Below are 17,462 nucleotides of genomic sequence, written 5' to 3'. Positions count from 1 at the left end.
GCTGACTGCAGGCACCTGGGAGCTGAGCGGGTCTCAGTTCTGGGCCAGCTGGGCTCTGGTGTTTAGCTTCTTGAGAAGCACGGTAGGTGGAGCTCAGGTGCCACGTTATACACGGACACCCTGCCTTTGGAGGGAGGGACTTGCTGTTGCTTTTAACCAAACAGCGCCTCCATTGACCCTTTCCGTGCAGGGAACTTGTCTCTGAGCTGAAAGGCACACAGATGTGAATAATTATGAGGAGAGCAATTCTTAAGGGAAGAATTTTGGCCCATCCTGTCAGAATAAGATCGGCAAAGGTCCCTTTGGAAGCTGCTATTGGGAGGATTTGGGGGTCATTTGGGGGAAACTACACAATTGAAAACGGGTTTCTGACAGCATTTACCATACCCTCCTCTTTCTTAGGAATAGAAGTTTATACTGTATTTTAATTAATCTGCCAAGTTATAGATCTGCAAGCTTTGGGTCGTTAGGAGCGCTTTTTGTTTTAAGTGCCTGAGCTCTGGAGTCAAATTGCCCAGGCTTAACCTCTGGCTCAACCACTTACGAGCTGTATAGCCTTGTTCAGGTGAGTTAACTTCTCTGTTAAATGGGATAATGATAATAATAACCTCCTTAGGGGATTGTTGCAAGTGCATGCACCTGTGTGCTGGATGCTAGTACATACTCAATAATTAATAGCGATTATTATTTTTTCCACAAAACTTACACCAGGCACAGAAGGTGTGACAAGAATATCTCGAGATTGCAAGTTGCAACTGGGGACTTGGAAGTGGGAGGATGGTGAGAAAATAACTTTTCATATAAACCCTTGGGGTTTCTTTTCTGGACTTTTCTGTATATGACACTTTCAGTCATCAGCCATCTACATTGCCTCAAGGAGAATTAGAGTGGCAGGAATATAAAGAGGAAACAAAGCAGTTAATGTTCCATCTTGGACTTCAAAATAAGCTTGTGGAGCCAGCCCCAGAAACCTACTTGCACAGCCAAACTTTTTGTTTGCAAGAGCTGATTTTGTGGAGATAGAAAGAGGCTTTTAAGAAGCCAAGCACAATGCCCTGAAGGAGGCAAGGAATCAAGTTTGTGCTGTAACAACAGATTGCAAGAGAAGACTGGGGGACTCAGACAATGACCTCCCGAGCAAGACTGGACGAGACTAGGGTGACCACATAACTTAATGTCCAAATGGGTCACTGTTGAGAATGAAAAGGGGCATTATTATTCATTATGCTTGCACCAAATGAGCAAGTCGGGACACTACCCAGGCAAATCAGGGACTGTGGCCACCTTAGCCAAGGTGCGCTGGACTGAGAAAGGGGAAGAGGAGCTGGATGAGGGAGGGAAGTGGCACCTGAGAAAGCAGCATCAGCAGAAAGAGCCCAACATCATCTCTTGCCAGTACCACAGAGCTGTAAGGAACCAGCTAGGACCGGCAGCCCATTCATCAACATAAGAGTAAACCGCACTTGTCACCTGCCTGATGAGCCACATGGCCCTCTAGGGAGGGCCTTCTGCCTGTATCTGCCAGCATATTACCTGTGCATCATCCCGCAGAAGTGATGCCCATGCCTCCCATAGACTTTGCTGAGCCACATTCAAACGTCCCTACATGGACACTCTCTTTTTCAATAGCCCAGGATATTCAGAAGCCTCAAGGAGCAGAGAGAGGTGGATGAGGGAGTCCCCAGCATCCATAGTTGGGTGGAATTAGATAGTGTTGTAACCCACCTCCTGTTACAACAGATTCTAGCTGAATTTCTTCAGCAATGGCAAGCAGCATCTGGGCAGGTGAGGGTGGGAGATGAGAAGATACCAGTGTGAAGACCAGGAGGATTGAGATCTACCAGAAAAATCTTAATGCCAGTTTTCCCAGCCCAAAAGAGAAATACAGCTCATTTCCCAGAGGTGAACATAAAACTTGCATGTTGGCTGTTTTATTCTGGTATCAACATTGTAGGAGTCTTAATTTGACCATAAGGGCATTTCTTACTAGACCAGTAAGAATATTGATGTTCACAATCACCTACTCTTGTAACTAACTACCAGGAACCTTTTGGAAAACACTTCTTAGGGTGAATTATGTATTTATATGTAAAATACCAGCAAACATCCTTATGGCCATAACTTTTGGATGTTTTCAAACCAGATTATAGCAAGACAATGTATTTTATTCAGCAGATTTGTTTTAATCTAATTATGTAGGTGAATAAAAATTACTGCATGCTGGTGCATCTAATGTAAGTTATCTATTATTCACACCACATTTACTTTTAATATTCATGCAGATTCCCTTTGACATAACCTACTGTGTCACAGTTAATCCAATAAAGATAAAATATAGCTCAGCAAAACACTAGTCGATTCCAGCTTTCTGGTAATTATTAAAGACTATTTCACACTGGTTCCTTCAATCAGTATATTTCCCCTTGGATATGATGGCTCTCCTCTTTGAAGCTTTCAATCCTCCCAGTGGATTCAGAGGAATACTCAAGCCCCTTTTCAGTCTCCGGTCTCAGAGGTAGTTCAAAGAGCACAACAAGGCTTCACAGGTTTATCCTCAAAGGCTGACACTGTCTGTTTGATGTATGGTGACTTAAAAAGTCATCTCTGGCAAAGCATGTTTGCTACCAGTCTATCGAATCAGCCATTTATCAACTTCTCTGTATTCACCCAGTGCACCTGCTAACAGCTCAAATGAGAACACACACTGTCTCCTGCTGGACTGACTATTGATTTGATTCCCTCCTCTAATTTTATATTGTTTTCCTGCCCTGTGGATGAAGCAGCTCCTTTACTGGATGAAATGAACATGGAACCTGTGAACCGATGGCCTTTGGTTGTTGCGTTCAAGAGCCCCGAGGGCAACAGACTCTTCACAGGTTGAGGACAGCTGGCCTGGGAGAGTGGCTTTCCTATCCCAGCATGCCTTGTTTTTCAGTATTACCCACATCTCAGGTATCTCATTGTATGGGCCCTGCTAGGAACTTCAGAGAGATGACTAGGAACTCCCAACCTCATCATCAGAAGCTGGACATATCCAATGTCTAACCAGTGCATGCAGACAGAACCCTGGATTGAAGATAGGGACACACCAAATTCCTCCCATTTTAATCACCTCACCGTAACCATCTCCATGCTCCAAGGAAAATTTCCTTTATTCTTTGTAATCCTAAGCACTTGATTCCAGCTGAGACTTTTTCCCTTCCACTTCTCTGTCATTACTTGTTTTTAATTAAAATGAGGCTACCCCGCTGCATCATGAAAATTATTATTTATGAATGACTTCCTCAGTTTAATCTCTGATATAGTCATATAATTTGATTAACATTATAGTTAATGCTTCAACTATAGAAAACACTATTTTGATGGATTCTTACAGAAAAGGACAAAGATAAGATCAATATTTTTCTGTGCAATATATATATATTTTTTTGAATTTCATTTATTTTTTATACAGCAGGTTCTTATTAGTTATCTATTTTATACACATTAGTGTATATATGTCAATCCCAATCTCCCAGTTCATCCCACCACCACCACCCCTAACCCCCGCTTTCTCCCCTTGGTGTCCATAGGTTTGTTCTCTACATCTGTGTCTCTATTATTCTGAGATGGAAATAATTCTGTGATTGAAGAGTTAGTTGTAACATGAGGTAGAGCTAACATTATTATTTGTTCCCGATTCTCTTCCTATTTTTACAACAAATCATTCCCCCCTTCCCTTTTTTAGTATGCCTTATAGATGGTGCAATCACCAAGATTCTATCCATAATACTCTTTTATTCTTGTTTTGTACACATTCTCTGGATGGTCTGATTCAATCATGGCTCCAATTACCATCTAAATACAGAAAACTCCCCCAAATCTATTTCCAGCTTTGATTTCTCTGCCAAGCACCAGCCCCTATTTCTCTCTGATAAATGTTTCCATTTAGATAGGTTGCTTAACTTAATCTCAACATGCTCAATACTCAACCCATTATCCTTATACATAATTTCTCCAGAATCCTTTGTCAGTAGCTGCTAGGTATTATGTCCCTTATCAATGGAGTCAACACCCTAGATGTAACTGATCTCCAAGTAGCATCCATTAAATCTTTCTCACATCTACCATTTCTCTATACAACCATTGTCACCGGCCTATCTCAGGGCCCTGTCATCTCTAGCTCTGACCACTTCAATAAACTCCAGATTCACCACCCATCTTCTTTACGATTGTTATTATATTTGTTTAAAACAAGATTTAACCATGAAACTCATGGTCTCATCTAACTTCTTTATTAAAAAGCAATAAAAACTCTTAACTGCTCGCTTAAGTTGTTTTACTGCGTCCTTTTGCCTTTAGGATAAAGTACAAAATTACCTAGCAATGCATAGGAAACTGACCATGGCCAAGTAATTCATACAGTGAATACTAGTTCTTTACAGTAAGCATTGGTAGTTTCAGTGGTTAGAGGCAGATGGGGGCCACCCTTACAAACTCCCTACCAGGTAGCACATGCCAATCAAAATCAGTCTCAGATCAAACTCAGTCAGACTCATGATCTTGAAGAACAAAATGCAAAGACTTACACTATCATATCACTTGTAATAAAGCTATAGTCATTCGCAGTGTAAGGATAGAGAACCAGATCAATGGAACGAGTGGTCCAAACATAAACTCACATATACATGGCCACTGACTGATGACAATTTGACACCACAGAGCAGTGGAGAAAGGGCAGTACTATCACTAAATAGTGCTGGGTCATTGGATAGCCACATGGAAAAAAGAATGATTCTTCAGCACTCCCTTATACCATATCCTAAATCAGCTGAGGAAAACTGTACATTTAAATGTGGAACGTAAAACAATGCAGCTTCTAGAAGAGATATTCCAAGTGTGAGAAGGATGTGATGTGTTGTTGCTGGCTCTGAGATTGAGGGGGCCATGTGCAAGGACTAAAGAGTGACCTGGAAGAACTAAAGGAAGCTTCCAGTTGACAGCCAGCCAGGAAACAGGGACCTCAGTCATACAATGACAAGGGACAATCTTTATCAACCACCAGAATGAGTAGGAAGCAATTTCTTTCCCAGAGCCTCTGGATAAGATCCCAGGCCAGCCAACACTTTGATTTCAGCCTTATAGGACCTGAAAGAAAGGAACTAGTTGAGCCCACCTGGACTTCTGGCCTACGGAACTGGGAGATAATAAATTTGTATTGTTTTAAGCTGCTAAATTTGTGATAATTTATTATAGCAGCAATAGAAAACTAGTATACTCGTTAAGAAGAAAATGGAGAGATAAATTGTAATAAATACTTACAATGGACTGCAATAGAGCAGGGGTCAGTAAACTATGACCCACAGGCCAAATCTGACCTATGCTTCCTTTTGAAAATAAAGTTTAATTGGAACAGAGCCAGGTCTATTCGTCTGTGTATCATCTGGGGCTGCTTTCATGCTACAGCAGCAGCGTGGAGTAGCTTTACCAGAGCCCATATGGCAGCCAAAGCTGAAAATATTTACTCTCTGGCTCTTTAAAGAAAAAGTTTGTTGACTCTGGTAGAGAGGAATGAGAAACAACTAACTACATATAATAATGTAGATGAATATCACAAAAATAAGGGTGAATAAAGTTAGAAACAAAAGAGTACTTACTGCACGATTTCGTTTATGTAAAGTTTATAGCAGATAAAACTAATCTCTGCTTGTAAGAGTAAGGTTGGTTTGAGAAGGAGGATGGGGAAAATAGTGATTTACACTATTTTCGTTTATGTAAAGTTTATAGCAGATAAAACTAATCTCTGCTTGTAAGAGTAAGGTTGGTTTGAGAAGGAGGATGGGGAAAATAGTGATTTACACACGGGTGTGGGGAGGCTTCTGGGATGCTGGTAATATTCTCTTTCTTGGTCTGGATGGTGGTTAAATGGCTTTGTGAAAAACCCATGAAGCATAATCTACTCACTTATTATGTATGCTAGTTATTGGGTTGGCCAAAAAGTTCGTTCAGGTTTTTCTGTAACATCGTACGGCAAAACCTGAACGAACTTTTTGGCCAGCCCAATACTTCCACAAAAAGGAAATTTAAAATAGTATGACTTTATTCAGACATTTAAAAGAATATATACTTATGAGGTCCTTAGTACCACTGAAATAAAATTCAAATCTTGTATTTAGAATGTCCTCTGGAGTTCGTATGAGGACTTCACTGTCTCTAACATCTTTTTTTTTCGAATTTATTTAATTTTGGCTGCATTGGGTCTTTGTTGCTGCGCACAGACTTTCTCTAGTTGTGCAGAGCTAGGGCTACTCTTCGTTTTGGTATGTGGGCTTCTCATGGCAGTGGCTTCTCTTGCTGCGGAGCACGGGCTCTAGGCATGTGGGCTTTAGTAGTTGTGGCACATGGTCTCACTAGTTGTGGTTCACGGGCTCGGTAGTTGTGGTGCATGGGCTTAGCTGCTCTGCGGCCTGTGGGATCTTCCTGGACCAGGGCTCGAACCCGTGTCCCCTGCACTGGCAGGCGGATTCCTAACCACTGCACCACCAGGGAAGTCCCTCTTACATCTTGCTACTTGGACCAGTAGCATTGACATTGCTGGAGACCTGGTTAGAAAGAATCTCAGCCCCACCCTAGACATGCTGAGTCAGAAACTGTATCTTAGTAAGAGCTCAGGTAATTCCTTTCCACATTAAAGTTTGAGAAGTACTGCTCATATGGATTTGCTATTTCACTGCTGCTTATCCTTCACAAAACATATATTTCTCCATGGACAAAAGTGCAGTTCTTGGCAGCCCACATGCCCCAAACTTGTCACAGGCACCTGGACAGGACTGCTCTGGAAGCAAACATACCTGCCCATGCTACCTTAGTTCAAACTCTCTGATCTCCACATACTCAGGCATCAGAAGACACTGGGGCCCACATTCCCTAACTTGCATTTGAATAGGCAAATAGAGCCCCGATTTATCTTTTTTTTTTTTGCGGTACGCGAGCCTCTCACTGTTGGGGCCTCTCCGTTGTGGAGCACAGGCTCCAGACGCGCAGGCTCAGCGGCCATGGCTCACGGGCCCAGCCGCTCTGTGGCATGTGGGATCTTCCCGGACCAGGGCACAAACCCACGTCCCCTGCGTTGGCAGGCGGACTCTCAACCACTGCACCACCAGGGAAGCCCCAGATTTATCTTTTTATAACAATAAAGGGAACAAACATGAGAAGTTTATCCGGAATAAATACGTCAGCCTCCTTCTCTATCACCTTACAATTCAGACCTCAGGGGGAATATAAACATATCCGTGGATTATGTTTATAATCTCAAAGGGTCAGTTTTTCATCTTCAGAGAGTTTCATCTTCAGAGAGTCAAATAGAATGAGAAAAGTTGTCTCTGGGAGAGTAAGATCTCGTTCATGTAGGAAATAAAACAATATTTTCTTCTGTAGAAAACTAAAGCAAGGTTATATATCATAAAACTAGATGTGGGAAACATAATAATGTATGGTTCCATGAGCAGAGAAGAATGGAGAAATGACCCTTGCTGGCTAACAGTTCTTGTGTTAATGATTCACAGAATGAAAGTTAGAAAAGTTGTATTAGAAATTTCTAGCCAAAAGAAAAAGAAAAAAAGGTCTTCCCTGGTGGCACAGTGGTTAAGAATCCACCTGCCAATGCAGGGGACACGGGTTCGAGCCCTGGTCCAGGAAGATCCCACACGCCACCGAGCAACTAAGCCAGTGCGCCACAGCTACTGAGCCTGCGCTCTAGAGCCCGCGCACCACAACTACTGAAGCCCACCTGCCTAGAGCCCGTGCTCTGCAATGAGAAGCCCGCGCACCGCAACGAAGAGTAGCCCCCTCTAGCTGCAACTAGAGAAAGCCTGTGTGCAGCAACAAAGACCCAACGCGGCCAAAAAAGTAATAAAGTAAATTTCTAGATAATTGTCCTATGATCTGAGTGCTCCTGATATTTCTTTCTTACACATAATACGGCTTTAAAATGGCCATTATGGTGACTATAATGCCGTTTGTTGCTCCTCCCATTTCTGAAAATCAAATCACCCAATGGTGCAAAATTTGAAAGCACGGGGGGTGAGGGAAGAGAGACTTTGAAGGAAAGTAATTAACCCTGCTCTACCAAATAATGTAACTACTATGTCATGAAACCAATAATGCCACTGTGGCAGGGACGAGTAAGCAACTAGATGTGGGACCTCAGTCTCTGTGGAAGAATAGCCAAAATAAGTAGTTTTCTGTTAAATTTAAAATTTTTGTATTTTGAGGTATAAAGCCCTCAACTTTGCCAAACATTTAGTAAAGACACTGAATAAGGGAGTGAATGAGTGAGGGAGGGAGAGTGCAGGTGTGCATATTCTGAAAATCAGTTGAAAGGAGCTAATTTCCATATTAGGGTCAAGATGCTGAGAAAAATGTTTGGGACATATTGGGAGCTGAACTACACTGAGTCCAGGCATGGAGCTTCTTGTACCTGCCAGAGCCTGAGGGGACCTCAGACTGAACGTCTCCTGGTATTTACTGCAGTCTTACGCGGGACAACAGAGTTGCCTTTGGAATCAGGGTTTGAGCCAAACACCTAGAAACTAGGAAGCAGAGTGACTCCAGCTGATGTGTGCTTTCTCAGCTGAAAAGGCAAGCATAAAAGTTGCTGCTCAAGGGCTTCCCTGGTGGCGCAGTGGTTGAGAGTCCGCCTTCCGATGCAGGGGACACGGGTTCGTGCCCCGGCCTGGGAAGATCCCACATGCCGCGGAGCGGTTAGGCCCGTGAGCCATGGCCGCTGAGCCTGAGCGTCCGGAGCCTCTGCTCCGCAACGGGAGACGCCACAACACTGAGAGGCCCACGTATTGCAAAAAAAAAAAAAAAGTTGCTGCTCAGAATAGGATATTGGTCATATTGCAGGGTATGAAATTATCTGGGAGTGGCTGGGTTTTCTTGTGTTTATATAAATAATAGGCAATTTTGCTTTTATATTTTCTCACATTCAAGAAGAGAATATTGAATATATTTAGGGTCTATATTGGAAGGTACTTCATTTGCCAATTATTAAAATCATTGTTTTTAAAGAGAAAAGGAAAATATTTAAATATGGTTTATCATTTGTTATGTTGCTTGTTATATACTTTAAAATACTCAACACAACGCTAGTATAATATAAATGTGTGTGCTGACTTTTCTACCCAAGGGGCAGTTGTTATAAATAGGAATCCACATTTCCTGGGTGGTTATCTAACATTAAATAACAAAGGCCACACTTCAGAGGTAACTATTAAAGGCATGTTTTTTATCCTTATCGCTTATCCACACCCGTAGTTTTGTTAACCAGCATAGTGAATACTTGACATAGATTCTTACTGGAGAAACTGGCCACTGGATATTAGAAATGGGCTCTCATTGGTGAAATGAATGGTATTTAAGATATGTGGACTGGCTAAGATATTGAGGAGCACCTGAAAGGACAAAAGTTAGGACTTCTTTAAATTTACTGGGCCCATTGCATGAACTACTTAGTGTCAGCTTGCTAATGGATGTTTGTTTACAAAGTCCTGGGCCACTTTGCTGAGGTATGTTTTTAAAATACTTGTCTGTGTATATGGCAGCGTTTCATCTGAGATTCGGTTTAAGAATGAAGAGGAGGAACTGTCCTTCACTCACCTTCAACATTTTAGCAGCTACCATTTTTCAAAAGCAAATAACTAAGAGTTGTTCGTGACCAACTTGCTAAAGTCAGTTTTCAAGAATTTATTAAAACTTTATTTATATGCGTGTTTCATTTGTATAAGTGTTCTTTCACCAGTCTGTTGATATCTCTGGGGAATAAAAAATGTTCAGACGTTGGAGCTGGGGGCCATGAGTGACATTCACTTTTGGCAATTCCCTGGGTGACAATAGCTATCATTTCCCAATTTGGTTTCCTGATGCACTTCTGCCTACTTAGGCCTATCCCATTAGTCTCCATCTGTGGGGATATGAAGATTAACCTTGCTCAGTGTTATGTTGGAGATTTGAATTGGAGATCAATTTCCTTTGGGGAAGAGACTATCAATCAATGTCAACCTTTTATTTATTCAACAGCCACTGTATGCACAGTATTGTTCTAAGTCCTTGGAGAATTATCAAGATTGCATATGTATTGTAGACCATGATCTCCAGAACTCATGATCTACAGGGGCACAGAAGATAAAAAGGTGTATTTAATTTCATTATCTAAAAATAACCTTCAGTGACAGCTATCTATAGATAGCTTGTGGTAGATTCCAAGTCTTTTAAAAGTCTCTTTTTTGCTTTAATTCCTTTATTCCTCTATCCTTTCTTTTCTCTCTCCTTCCATCTCTTCCTTTCTGCCTTCATTTCTCCCCTTTCATTCTCCCTTTCACCTCCCTCACTTCTTTCTCTTCTGCTCCCTCCTTTCCTCTCTTCCTCCCTTTTCCCCTCTCTCCCTTCCTTTCTTCCTTCTTCCCTTTGCCTGAATAGTTTATTTGAGCATTTCCCCCAAGATAGTAAAGAATCTACTGCTTTGTTCTCCTGTCTTCACATCACGAGGTTAAATGGCTTTATTTAAAAACAAGTGTTCTCTCCTCTCTCAGAATGTGCCCGTTGTGGGATGCTGGCTTTTGAGCACTTCCTCTTAAGGCCATGCTGAGGGCAACTGGCCCTCTGCTTTCACTGAGTGTTGGTAAATTTCCTAATAGCCCAGATGAACCTGAACCCTACTGCTCCTGAAAGCTCCTTGCCCTCATCTTGCTACTTGAGGAGCCAGGCATTTTGGGGTTTGAATCTTGGTTCAGCCACGTTCTGACTCTGGCAGTGGGCGAGGTGTCTAAATTTTCTCAACCCCAATTTCTTCACCCACGAAGTAGGAGACACAATGTTTACAAAACAGTACAGAGATAATTCTCTCCAACTTTGGTTACTGTCATCACTTTTGCTTTATTTTCACTCTAATTCTTGGTTTCTGATCTTACTGGACCCTGAACCCTCTACTCCACTGCATTGGGATGACTTGCCTGTGTCCATTCACCAGGTATCAGACACAGATGTTTCTCCTAAGCTCAGTATCCCAGTCTCTATCAGAGTACCAGTCCTCCGTGCCCACACACAGGCTGAACTGATCACAGAGACTCCCGGTTCTTTGCCTAATCTATACCTGCATACTGGGAGCCATGTATGCCAACAGGATTCATTTTAATTGGGAAGATCAATAATTCTTCCTTTACTTTCCTCAATAGTTATAAATTTATGTAATCCCCTTCCCAGGATATATTTAAGCTCCAGATTGATACCCAACTACATGAGAAGATTTAGAAATCCTAGTCATCCAGGTGCTTAAGAATTTAGGACCTAGGGTCAGAAAGACTGGTTTCAAATCCTAGCTTTGCTATTTTGTAGCTGTGTAACAGAGTTTTAGACCTTAGTTCCAGCCCTACATATTTATCTAAAGACAGCTGTTTCACGTAGGGGAAGAAGCATGGTCTGGGGCAGCAGAGACATAGTTTCAAATCTTGCACCTAATATTTATGGAATGAATCTCTCTTTCTGCTTCTGTTTTTCATATATAAAATGGGATGACGATGCACAGTAAACGATTGTGTTTGCCTGCCACTGGGTAAGGGGCATTCCTGTTATAGACCAAGGAGAACTGGAGAAAGGAGCACAAATCTGTTCAAGGTTTCATTGTAGATGCCAGTCTGAGTGTTCTCAACTTGGTTATTATTTTTTTAAAAAAAGGGAGAAGGATATTCCTGAACTAATACTACTGAAGCTTGTCACCTGGGGCCCAAAAGAACTATCAGAATTGCAAATTTTCAATCTCTCTGGAGATGATGCCTACTAGTGTATTGTAAGGAAGCCCTTGAACAAAGAAGGTAAGAAACCCAGGACCAAAGTGCTCAGGATTCAGTGTCCTGTTACTCCACGTTTCCTGTGACACAAACATCAGTGTATTGCTCTGAAGAAACTGCGTACTAAGCAAACTAAGGACGAGCCAGCAGAATATGATACACTTTTGGCCAAGGGAATGAAAGAGGCCAAAGGAAAATGCCAGGAACAGACTGCCGAGAGACAGAGGCTGTACCTGCTGCGAGCTTCTATCTCTAAGTCTGAGTCCAGTAAAAACATGATTTCCTAAGAGTAACAAATTAACAAGATCAGACATTACAAAAGATTAAATGAGATACAAATCTATGAATATATTTCACCACAAAACGATTTTGAAAATGTTATTTCTAGCTCCCGGAAGGGTACCCTCACATAAGGGTCATAGTCAGGGTTCAAATGGGTCAAAGAAAGAAAGAAAGAGCGATTCTTTCTTCAACCTGCTTTTCTCCCTGTGTTTCTTTCTCTTCAGGGTGAGCTCTTAACCATCCCCAGAACAAGTTAGCTTAAGCACCACATCACTTTCAAACCTTAAGAGAACATGGAAACCTGGAGCATTTGTGACCAGAAGGCATTCCCTTCTGATTGTGAATAAAGAGGGTGAAGAATAGATTCTTATGTGCAGGGCAAAAGTTCTGGTTAGAAATTGTCCCCAAACACTGACAAACACAGCGACTATGTGAAGAGCGATATTGGGAATGAGTCCGTATTGGGAGTTATCCTTTCTAAATTTAGAACCTCAGAATGTTGTAGCTGGATACTCTAGAGTGAGGGGTCTAAACTCAAATACCAGTAGGAGACAAGCACATATTCTTGACGAGAGAAGCTGCCTGGTGGGAACCGTGGCGTCAGGAGAGGGCTGACATCTAAAGGGGCAGATGCAACTCTACTTCTGGTGATTGTTGCTTTGATGTTCACTGTAGTCAGATTCTCCAATTTGTTAGGAGTAACTGGATTTTAACATAAAATCCTTTAAAATATGTGCAGCTAATTAAACAAACAAACAAGCGGATGCTGTGTTGTAACTGCCAATCGAGTTAACGGACTCCTAAGTTTTAAAGAAACTGAGGCTCAGCAATGAGAAGTGACTGCTTCACAGAAAACTGTCAGAGACAAGTATTCTAGATATGATTGATGGTAAGACGCTAGTCTAAAGTTCATTTATTAAGACCAATTCCATGGCCACTCGAATGCTAAAAATTCACTGATGGAACCTAGTGTGGTAGATCAAAAAATTAATCTAATTCTTCACTTCCCTTTAAATAGAATGGTACATTCATGCCGTTACCATGGCTTAGTGGTGGGTAGAGTATATATACCCACCTGTGACTTTGAGCTTGACCTTGTGGACTGCTTTGACCGATGGGATGTTAGTGGATGTGACTCAAGCAGAGGTTTAAAATGTGTTTTCATGTCTTTCTTCTGCGCCCGTACATTTCTTGTATTTCTTAGTGTGTCCAAATGTCCCCTTATATAGATACCAGTCAGACTGGATTAGTCTGACAGCCTCATTTTAACTTCTGTAAAGGCCCTCTCTCCAATACAGTCACATTTTGGGGTACTGGGGGTAAAGGCTTCAACACATGAATTCTGGGGGACATGATTTAACCTATAACACACAGGTTACCATTTGACTAGAGTGGCCGTTTTTTGTTCAAACCCAGACACACTGAGAGTGCTAAAATGCCAACGCACATCAGATTCTGGGACAACCTGCAGAAACTAATACTGGATATATGGCCATGCCCTCCTGGTGGTGGGGAAGTGGGATATTTAGCCTTCCTCACTCTGGATCAGGGTCTGCTCCAACAGTTCTGATGGCTGTTACAAAAGCTTGTTTCAGCTCTCAGGCTGAACTAAGAAATGCCTCGGCTGACTGACATGAAAAAAGATTTAATTAACCTCTTTGAACACCATCCCCCAGAACTGGCCATGTCTGCTTTCTCACTTCTGCCTGCTGATCCCCTACCACCTGTCCTTAAAAATCTGTGATGCACATGTACCTGGTTCCTTGGGCAGCTTTTGTTTTGATGCTGCACAAACTCCAAAGTCAGACTCAGTAGCCACCACTGAAGATGATGCCCAGTGCAGCCCACTTGCCCACGTTGTTAGATTTGTGGAAACAAGACTGTTTCTGCCTTTTCTCAACAGCAGTGGTTCTCAACCTGGGCTGCACTTCAGAATCACATGCGAAGCTTTTAAAAGCCCTGATGCTGCCAGCACTCCTGACCAATTCAATCAGAAGCACTGGAGGTAAAACCCAGGCATCGGTATTTTTTATATAGCTCTGCTGGTTACTCCATCGTGCATCCCCTTTGAGAATTAGCTCTCTAGATCCTGGCTGCTAAAGTGTGGTCAGTGGACCACCGTCCCTTGGGAGCCTGTTAGAAAAGCAGAATCTCGAGCCCCACCCCAGACCTGTGGAATCGGAATCCGCATTTTCATGATTCCTAGATACGTTAATGTCTGAGGAGCGCTGAGCTATATCATCTGTTCTCACCTTTGGCTGTACACTAGAAATGCATGGGAAGCTTTAAAAATGCTGGTGCTCTGACTGCACAGAAACCTGATTCAGTTACACCCATAGGAGTGAGGACCAGCAACCAGGATTGTTTAGATCTTAGATCTTAGCAGATGATTCAAATTGAGCCACTGCTTTAGGCTCTAACATTTATCTGTTTGAAACAAAATTTTTCAAACACTCAAATGCCGAAGCCTTAATAGGTCAGTGAGCCGTATCGTCTCCCAATGCCACAGTGCCAGCCAGGAGTGATGTGTCATCAGAGGAGTTGTAGAGTAATTGCAATCTGGACTTCTCTGCTCCATTGGTGCTAGCTCATTTGTAGAATCACTATGGCTGTTGGGACCTGGAGGGCCTAGAAGTGAATTCTAACAGAGGGTCAGAATAAGTGCCCAGATATTTTATTAGGAACTTCAGGAAAAGTCCTTCCAGAAAGAGATCCAGACCTGCTTCTGTCCTGAAGCTTGCCTGGCATGGGCTGGACCAAGCTACATTTGTGGGCAGACATTCCAAGCTGTGAAGGCCTAAGGCAACTGGAAATGACTTAGGGATCACTAAGTGTCACTTTCTTTGCTGCTGTTGAATTTTTGTAGCCACACTCTATATATAAACTACAAAAATGTTATTACTATATTAAATACATAACAATAAATATATCATGGGTTGATTGTGTCCCCCTCCAAAAGATGTGTTGAAGCCCTAAGCCTCTGTATCTCACAATGTGACCTTATTTGGAATCAGGGTGTTTACCAAGGTAATCAAGTTAAAATGAGGTCATTAAGGTGAATCCAACATGACCAGTGTCCTTAAAGAAGGGGAAATTTGGCCACAGAGACAGATGTGCACAGAGGTAAGACCATGTAAAGAAACACAGGGAGAAAGACAGCCATGTGACTATAGTGATCTATCTATAAATCAAGAAACACCAAGGATTATTGGAAAATACTAGAAGCTGGAGGACACAAGGGAGGATTCTCCCCTAGAACCACCAGAGAGAGTTTGGCTCTGTGGACCGTTTGATTTCAGATTTCTAGCCTCTAGGACTGTGAGACTATAGGTTTCTGTTGTTTTCAGTCACTTTGGTTTTGGTACTTTTTTATAGCAGCCTTAGGAAACTAATACAACAAGTAAGGCTAAAAATGAATTAAGATGAAATTTTCCAAAATTACCCTAAAGAACGAAAAAACTGGATAAGGAGATTCTAAAATTGAATAGCTCTTTTGAAAGATTCTTTTTACTGATAAATATAAGTATATAGATGCTTAAAATAAAAAGCTGAAGAGATTTTTGCTAAAAGATGTCATATTTTCCAGCACTCAATGAATGGAACTTAACTTAGAGCCATTTGTGGAAATGTGTTTTCCCTTTCGAAATCATTAAAACATACATTGTTTCTCTTTATGTTAGTTTTATGATGCATGTTGGAATTCCAAATAAAATATTGTTTAGATGCTTATGCACTAAGGTTGTTGCTTTGCAATGAGACACAAGACTGGGCGGAAGAATATCTTTCTATATCAAGGCAGTGAATCCTTAGTCAATGGTCCAAGTGTACTTTACAGTAGGATTTTATTATGATATCAAAATATTTTGATAGGCAAAAGACTATGAATACAGAAAGACCTCTCTGTTCTACAAATCCTAATATCAAGCACATTTGCCAAGAAGTCAGATACTGCCTTTTAAAACATGCTCATATCTTTTGTTTTATTCTTTGCTTCTGTGTCACTACACCTGCAAGTGTTAAATCCAAGGGACCTGGAAACCTTTCCATATTTCTCCTCCCGATAGCCCCAGATGAAAGTACACATGCTAACTTGGCTGAGCTTTTTCATCAGTTCCTGAAGTTTCTACAAAAGCATGTTGCTGACCAGGAAACTGGGTCAGGCAATTGTTCTGCAATAAAGATGATCTTTTGAAGTGTCTCAGCAGCTGCCTACCTTGAACAGGAGTCCCGTGGTTCATGCTCTTCACAAATTGAGCCTCAGGCCTCAGATATTATTTCTCTGCTTTAATAACAATGAAAAAAAACTTTGCCCTTTTGTTCGCCACCTTCCTTTGGGCTTTCTGATTGATGAACCTATTCACTTAAACAGAGTTTTTAAAATTGCTTTAAAAAATACAACCACTTCCTGAAATATATTTGTAAAGGAAAGCTATCTCTTGAAACTCTGTGAAGCTAGTACATAAGAAATACTGCCATGTTGCCATAGGACAACCACCATTGACTTGGGCAGAATCTCTAAGAGGCAGTTTGACTTCAGCTTGAACAGGATTTGATCTTTCAGAGTCAGAGGTATTTTCCAGGCCTTGGGATTTCCTACGCACCCACAACAGAGGCATTTTCTCCCTTAATTCCTCAGTAAAGAAAGAACTAAGTTGTGGTTTTTCTTTTGATATCAACTGACAACATTAGCATATTCAGAGTGAAATATGTATAACTCATTGGATCAGATACCGTTTAACAGGGACATGAATTATGAATCAATGAAAGAAGCTGTCACCAGCTATGTTACCTTGATATTAATAGCATGAACAATCAATGTTGGAAGTATCTGGGGCACATGTGCCATTAAACCCATGTTGTCTTTCAAGAATGAGATAGAGATAGAGGAGGGAGAGAGGGGAGCAGCGTGTGAGAGTGGGCTAGAGAGATCGAGGGATAATATTATTTATGAGGGTTTCTTTTAACGTCCAGTGGAATTCAAATAACTCACCTGTTAGAGTCCCAAGCTGATGCAGTTTCACTCGGATCATGCGACCTGAGAAAAGAGATATCATCACTAGATTAACCTTTGTTGTCTACAACAAGGGCCAGCAGCCTATGGCCACTGCTTACTTTTGTATGGTCTGAGAGCAAAAAATGTTTTTACATTTTTAAATAGTTGAAAAAAATCAAACAAAGAATATTATTTTGTGACATGAAAATTACATAACACTCAACTTTCAGTGTTCATAAAATTTTATTAGAACACAGCCACAGCCATTCCTTTATGTAATGTCTATAGATGCTTTCCTATAATGGCAGAGTTGAGTTATTGTGACAGAGACCACGTGGCCTTTAAAGCCTAAAATATTTACT

General features: G+C 41.5%; 1 pseudogene; it reads left to right on the top strand.

Annotated features, from left to right (window-relative positions):
- Positions 1–1,237: 1,237 nt before the first annotated feature.
- LOC111188034 (small ribosomal subunit protein eS6 pseudogene) lies at positions 1,238–12,383 on the top strand (annotated as a pseudogene).
- Positions 12,384–17,462: the final 5,079 nt, after the last annotated feature.

This window comes from Delphinapterus leucas, chromosome 6 (genome assembly GCF_059928025.1).
Source record: "Delphinapterus leucas isolate spDelLeu-1000000601 "Yukka" chromosome 6, BTC_Dleu_Yukka2, whole genome shotgun sequence".
NCBI classification, from domain to species: Eukaryota; Metazoa; Chordata; class Mammalia; order Artiodactyla; family Monodontidae; genus Delphinapterus; species Delphinapterus leucas.
Note: the sequence above shows the minus strand (reverse complement) of the source record. Positions and strands in the feature narration are given on the sequence as shown.